Here is a 5,949-nt window from a genome sequence, read left to right on the forward strand (position 1 = left end):
CAGTGAGCCGGGTTCTAGACATTGCAGGGATTGAGCTCAGGGTTCTAGACTCCACTGACCTCTGGAGCGGCCACATCCGGGGATCTGGGGAAACAGGACGAACAATCCAGATCTAGAGCAGGCGGGTCCCTGATCCCACTACGTTCTGGACTCCAGCAGGTTCCAGAGCAGGTCCTAGGGAACCTGTGCGTTGCTAGAGGAACAGAAAAGCTCCAACCCCCCCACGTTACTGAGCAGTGATGGATCTGGACCGTGCTGGCTTCTAGAGCCTGCAACCATCCTTTGGCCTGTTACACCATGAGGTGGAGTCATCAGATGGGAGAATGGGGTTCTAGATTATCCCAGGTTTCCAGCACCCAGTTCTAGATCTTGAGGGGGGGGGTCTAGCCTGGCCACGTGGGTACTGAATTCCACGTGTGTCTAGATCTGGGTGGTCTAGGCTGGAGAGGAGACCCAGGCACAGGCCAATCTAGAGTCACATTCTTGTTGCTCCACGACAGCTGGAGGGACCAGACATAGAGTGCTGGATTCAGCACTGGAGCTCAGAGGATCCAGAGCCTCACAATGATCTAGAGCAGATGCGGCTCTAGACACCATCAGGTTCCTGAGCTGACACCTGCCAAGCTGACGAGTGTGGACTCCAGAAACACCAGCAAGACCCTCTCCGTTCTGGAGCCTCCACATCCCTGGGAGCCAGTTCTAGAGCCTGCCTTGCTCTAGATCGGTTGGACTGGTGAGCTGTGGGTCTAGAACACAGCCGTAGGGCTCCAGAGTGGGCCAACACAACACAGAGAGCCCCAGAACCCCTCTGGAGTTCTAGATCAGGTTCTAGACCCCCATGGAGGACCAGAGCGACACCTGCCGGCTGTGCGGATCCCAGCTGCAGGGCAGCCAGCGCCGGTGGCTCTTCCACCGGGCCCCCCAGCGCCCTGACTTGCGGGTTCTGCTGGCCCATGTGTGCCGGGAGGTGCCGCGCCGGGGGGATGGTCAGGGCGAGTTCCTCTGTGGGAAATGTGCCCAGGCGCTGGGGCGGGTTTTCCGCTTCGACACAGTGATCGCGCGGGTGCAAGCGCTGTCCCTCGAGCGGCTCCGGCGCCTCCTGGAGGAGAAGGAGCGCCTGGCCCGCTGCCTCCGGCACCTCAACGCCCGCCGCAGCCCCATGGGCAGCCTGCCCCAGAGCCCGGCGGGCAGCCCCCAGCTGCCGGACGTGCCGTACCAGCGGCTGCTGCAGGAGGACATGGCGCTGGCCAGGTTTGAGTGCTGGGCGGAGCCGGGTGCCGGTGGGAGCCCCTGCCAGAACCGCTGGTGCCCCGGCTGCCATGGGCTGCGGGTGCCCGACGCAGATTACGAGTGGGTGTGTGGGACGCCGCGGCAGCTCGGCGCCAGGTCCCCAGCGCTGCCCCTCTGCCGGGACAAGTCCCAGAGCATGCCCCTGGTGCTGCACGCCGGCCTGGGGGGCAGCGGGGGGCACGGCGGGTCCCTGCACTCCCTCCGCTCCTGCTCCCTCCTGTCCCTGGCCAGCCTGGAGCCGCTGGGGGAGGCACTGCGGGCGCTCAGGGGCATCGGCCGGCGGGCGCTCAGGGTGCCCCGCGGCAGCAGGATCCCGGTGCTGGAGGGGAGGGCAGCCCCCTCGGCCCCCCCCAGGGAGATGGAGGAAGAAGAGGAAGAGGAGGAGGAGGAGGAGGAGGAGGAAGAAGAAGAAATTGATGAATTCGTACCTCTAGGGATGCAGGTAAGAAGGGGAATGAGGAATAGAACCCAGGCGTCCTGGCTCCCAGCCCCCCCTGCTCTAACTCACCAGCCCCCACTCCCCTCCCAGAGCCAGGGGGAGAACCCAGGAGTTCTGGCTCACAGCCCCCTCCCCCGCTCTACCCCACCAGCTCCCGCTCCCCTCCCAGAGCCAGGGAGAGAACCCAGGAGTCCTGGCTCCCAGCCCCCCCTGCTCTTGCCCACCCACTCCCATCCCTAGAGTCTCTGGAGATGTTGGGTTGCCTCCTCTCCCCATTCTCTTCTCAGCCTCTGGGGCGCCGCTCCGGCGCGAGAGCTGACGGCGCTGGTGAAGGGCTACGCGAGAGGCTGCGGCCGCGGGAGAGGAGGTAGAGCCTTCAGGCGAAGACGGCGGGCTGGCCCCTGATGTCGTATGGAATTGGATGGGCCAGGCCCACAGCCCCACCCTTGCCGGCGCACAGCGCCCCCTGCTGGCCTCACCCATCTCTGCAGCTGAGCACACCCCCCCCACACTTCTCTTCCCACAGGACGCCGGGGTCCCTCTCGCCGGGAGGGCGCAGCGGATGGGTCCTGCGGGGTGCTGGCCAGTGTCTGCACAGCAAAGGAGGCGGCGCTGCAGGTAGGGACTATGGGGTGGGGGGAGCAGCCCAGACTCCACGCCCCTAACACCCACGCTATGGCCCCAGGACTGCCTGGCCGCCCTGGAGAGCTGCCCCGCCGGGGCCGAGCCGCCCTGCCCCGGAGAGCCTGGCCCCCACCTCGGCCGGCGGCTGAAGAGAGCGAGATCAGCGCTGGAGGTTAGGACCCCCCCCGCACCCCTCCCTCGCTACTGCCGCGCTCACCTTCTTCGTGGCGTGGGGCCATTCCTGGTCGGCCCCGCGCTGTCCCCACCCGTCCGACTCCAGTCCCCATCTGTCCCCCTCAAGCTAGGCTCGTGCTCCGTTGATCCCCCCTCAGCGCCCCGACTCCACCCCTCCATCCCCCCAGCCCAGCTCGTCCCAGGCTGTTTTCCCCCCCCAGTCTGCGTCCCCGTCTGTCCCCCCTAGCTCTGCTTCGCCACGTGTCCCCCCCCAACCTGAGTCCCCATCCGTCCCCCCCAGCCCGCTTGGTCCTGCGTGTCCCCCCACCAGCCAGCCCCTGTCTGTCCCCCCAGCCTGACTCACCCCTGCAAGCCCCCCAGCCTGGCTCGGTCCCCATCATCCCCCCCTCACCCCCCCTGACTGCCCCCTCTCCGCCCCCAGCGCATCCTCGCCGATCACTTCTCGGAGCTGGAGCGGAGCGGGCCGCCTGCAGGGGGCGCTGCGGGACAAGGACCGCGACCTTGGGCCAGCTGGCGCCGCGCTGCGCACGGGAGCAGACCCTGCACGTAAGGGGTGGGACCCCAGGCTGTGGGGGAGGGGGTCATCCGGATTCCCACACTCTCCCCCGGGGAGTTCACCCCAAGATCTTCCCCCAGGGACCCCTGCCCCATGGGACAGGCTGGACACCACAGAGCCCCCTTTCCCCATGTCATATACACCCCCCATGTCCCCTGGCCACCCTACCGCAGAGGGGAACCCCTGTGAGGTGTACACCCCCATTCCCCTCTGCCTGCATTACTGGGAAGGGGGGGCCCTTGTGGGGTATACACCCCCATTCCTCCTCTGCCTGCATTTACTGGAAGGGCGCCCTGTGGGGTATACACCCCCATGTCCCCTGCCCACCCTACCAGGGAGGGGGGTCCCCTGTGGGTATACACCCCCATTCCTCCTCTGCCTGCATTTACTGGGAAGGGGGGTCACTGTGGGTATACACCCCCATTTCTTCCTCTGCCTGCATTTCTGGAAGGGGGTCCCCTGTGGGGTATAACACCCCATTCTTCCTGCCCACCCTACCCAGGAGGGGGCCCTGTGGGGTATACACCCCCATTCCTCCTGCCCACCCTTACCAGGGAGGGGGGTCCCCTGTGGGTATACACCCCCTGCCTCCTCTGCCTGCATTTACTGGAAGGGGGTCCCTGTGGCGTATACACCCCCATTCCCCTGCCCAGGAGGGGGGCTCTGTGCCCCCAGCTCCCTCCCCACACACCCTTTGGGGCGGGGGCTCAGGGCGCTGCGCGAGATGCTGGAGCGAAAGGAGCTGGAGCGGGCACAGCTGGCATCGCTCTCCGCCATGGCCCAGGGACGCTGGCACCGCAGGACCAGACCCGGGCTGTGGCGCTGAAGGAGATGGAGGAGCTGGTCGCCGCCCTGGCAGGGCCGCCCTGGCCAGCAGCAACAGGACCTGGAGGTAGGGAGCCCCTGCCCCGGCCACTTTCGGCCCCAGGGGCTATGCAGAGCCGTGGTGCAAGAGTGAGTCCTGGCTCCGGCATGATTCCCGGCCGGGTTAATAACACGCGGTGCAACAATTCATTCCGCCTGCTGGCTGGTCCCAGCTAGTCATTCCCTTGGGAATTCAGTGCCCCCCCCCCATCGCTGATAGGTGATGGCTATAGCACTGGTTACAACCATGGCTGCGCCTGCCTCAGTTTCCCCAAGGCAGCTGCCACATAGAACACCCAGTTTTACTCACGTGCTGGGTCCCAGTTGAGTGCTCTGCTGAGGTCGATCCTGCCGGGTAGCTGTGGTTAGACCATCAGGCGCGACGGGCTAATCCCAGGCCTGCGCCCGCACCCATCTTGGCTTGCAGGGCGGGGCCGCCAGCACATCAGGTGCAGTCATAGGTCCCTCCCTGACCAGCCCCAGGTGGTTGTCTCTAGTTTGCTCCCTGCCAGGCGGGGCTGGAACCTCAGCTGCAACAGTGTCATTGTGTCTGGGGCAGGGCCATGTATGCCACACCGTGTCTCTCCCCACCCACAGGTGCTGGCCGAGTCGCTGCAGCCCCGAGCCCGGCGCTGCTGCAGCGGCTGCAGGAAGCAGGAGAGGCTCCTGGTGAGGCGCTGCCGCGCGGGCCCGGCTGGCTGCGGAGATGGAAGCCCCGGCTGCAGGGGGCGCTAGCAGCGCAGCAGCGCAGAGCAGCAGCTCCAGGTGAGAGGGGGGTCGGTGCTGGTGGAGGGGGGCAGGATGGTGGGGCAGGGCTCAGGGCACTACCGTGGGCAGACGGGGGCAGTAATTCTCATTCCCCTCCACCCCCCAGGATGAGCTGCGTGGCTGCACCCGGCGCTGGCGACGGGCGGCGGGAGGCGGGGGGCCCTGCGGGCCGCCTGCTCAGCAGGAAGGGGCGCTGGCGAGGAGGCGCCACCCTGGTCGGGCCGGGCGGAAGCTGGCCCGACTGCGGGGGCTGCTGGAGGAGCGGGGACCACGCACTGCGGTGAGAGGGGTCCAGGCTGGTAGGGGGCAGCAGTGGGATGGGAGGGACCCGACTAGCACCACCTAGTGGCTGCAGCTGCCCTGCCCTGGCTGCTGGGGAACTGCCCCTGGGGCAGTTTGGCACCACCCACTGGCTGCCATGGGAACTACAAGGCTGGCTCAGCGCTGCAATGAGTATGGCCAGTCTCAGACTATTTCGTGGGCCCCCCCCACAGAAGCGTGCCCCGGACGGAGAGAAGATCGGTGCTGCAGAATTGGAGGTGTGCTGGCTGCAGCGTGTGGGCGGGGGCATGAAGCAGACAGCTGACATGAGGAGGGTGAGTGGGGCACCGGAGAGGGGGAAGGAGAGCGAAACCACTGGGGGGAAGGAGGAAGGCAGAAACGAGAGAGCTGGGGGGCAAATCTTCTCTGGCTACGAGCCTCAACTCTGCTTTCTGTGTTGCAGATCGGGTCTGCAATAGGGCCAGCTCTTGCCCCCCACAAGCCCGATCGAATATGGCCTGTCGAAAACAGATGGTAGGGTTAATGTCTCGTCCCCGTAAAAGGGTAAGAAGCTCAGAAACCGGCTGACACCTGCCCACGGACAATGGGGGACAAGATACTTTCAAGATCGTAGGTGGAGGAAGTCTCTGCTTGTGCTGTTGTTTTGTGGTTGCTCGCTCGTTTGGGGCTAAGAGGGACCAGACGTGCAGCCAGGTCTCCTCTCATGTTCAAAAGAGCAAGTACGAGCTAGACAAGGCGGATTAGCCTGAGGTTGTTTTTCTTTAACTTGTGAATGTTAGCATTTTGCTGGAAGGATTTTTACTACTGTTGCCTTGAACTTGTACTTAGCTGCGGCGGGGTCTGAACTCACCAGGAATTGGTGGGGGGAAGGTTAATTCCTCTCTGTTTGTAAGATGCAAGTAGTTTGGAAGCAGTGTAAATCTCTCTCTTT

The sequence above is a fragment of the Chelonoidis abingdonii genome, chromosome 12 (assembly GCF_003597395.2).
Source record: "Chelonoidis abingdonii isolate Lonesome George chromosome 12, CheloAbing_2.0, whole genome shotgun sequence".
NCBI lineage: Eukaryota > Metazoa > Chordata > Testudines > Testudinidae > Chelonoidis > Chelonoidis abingdonii.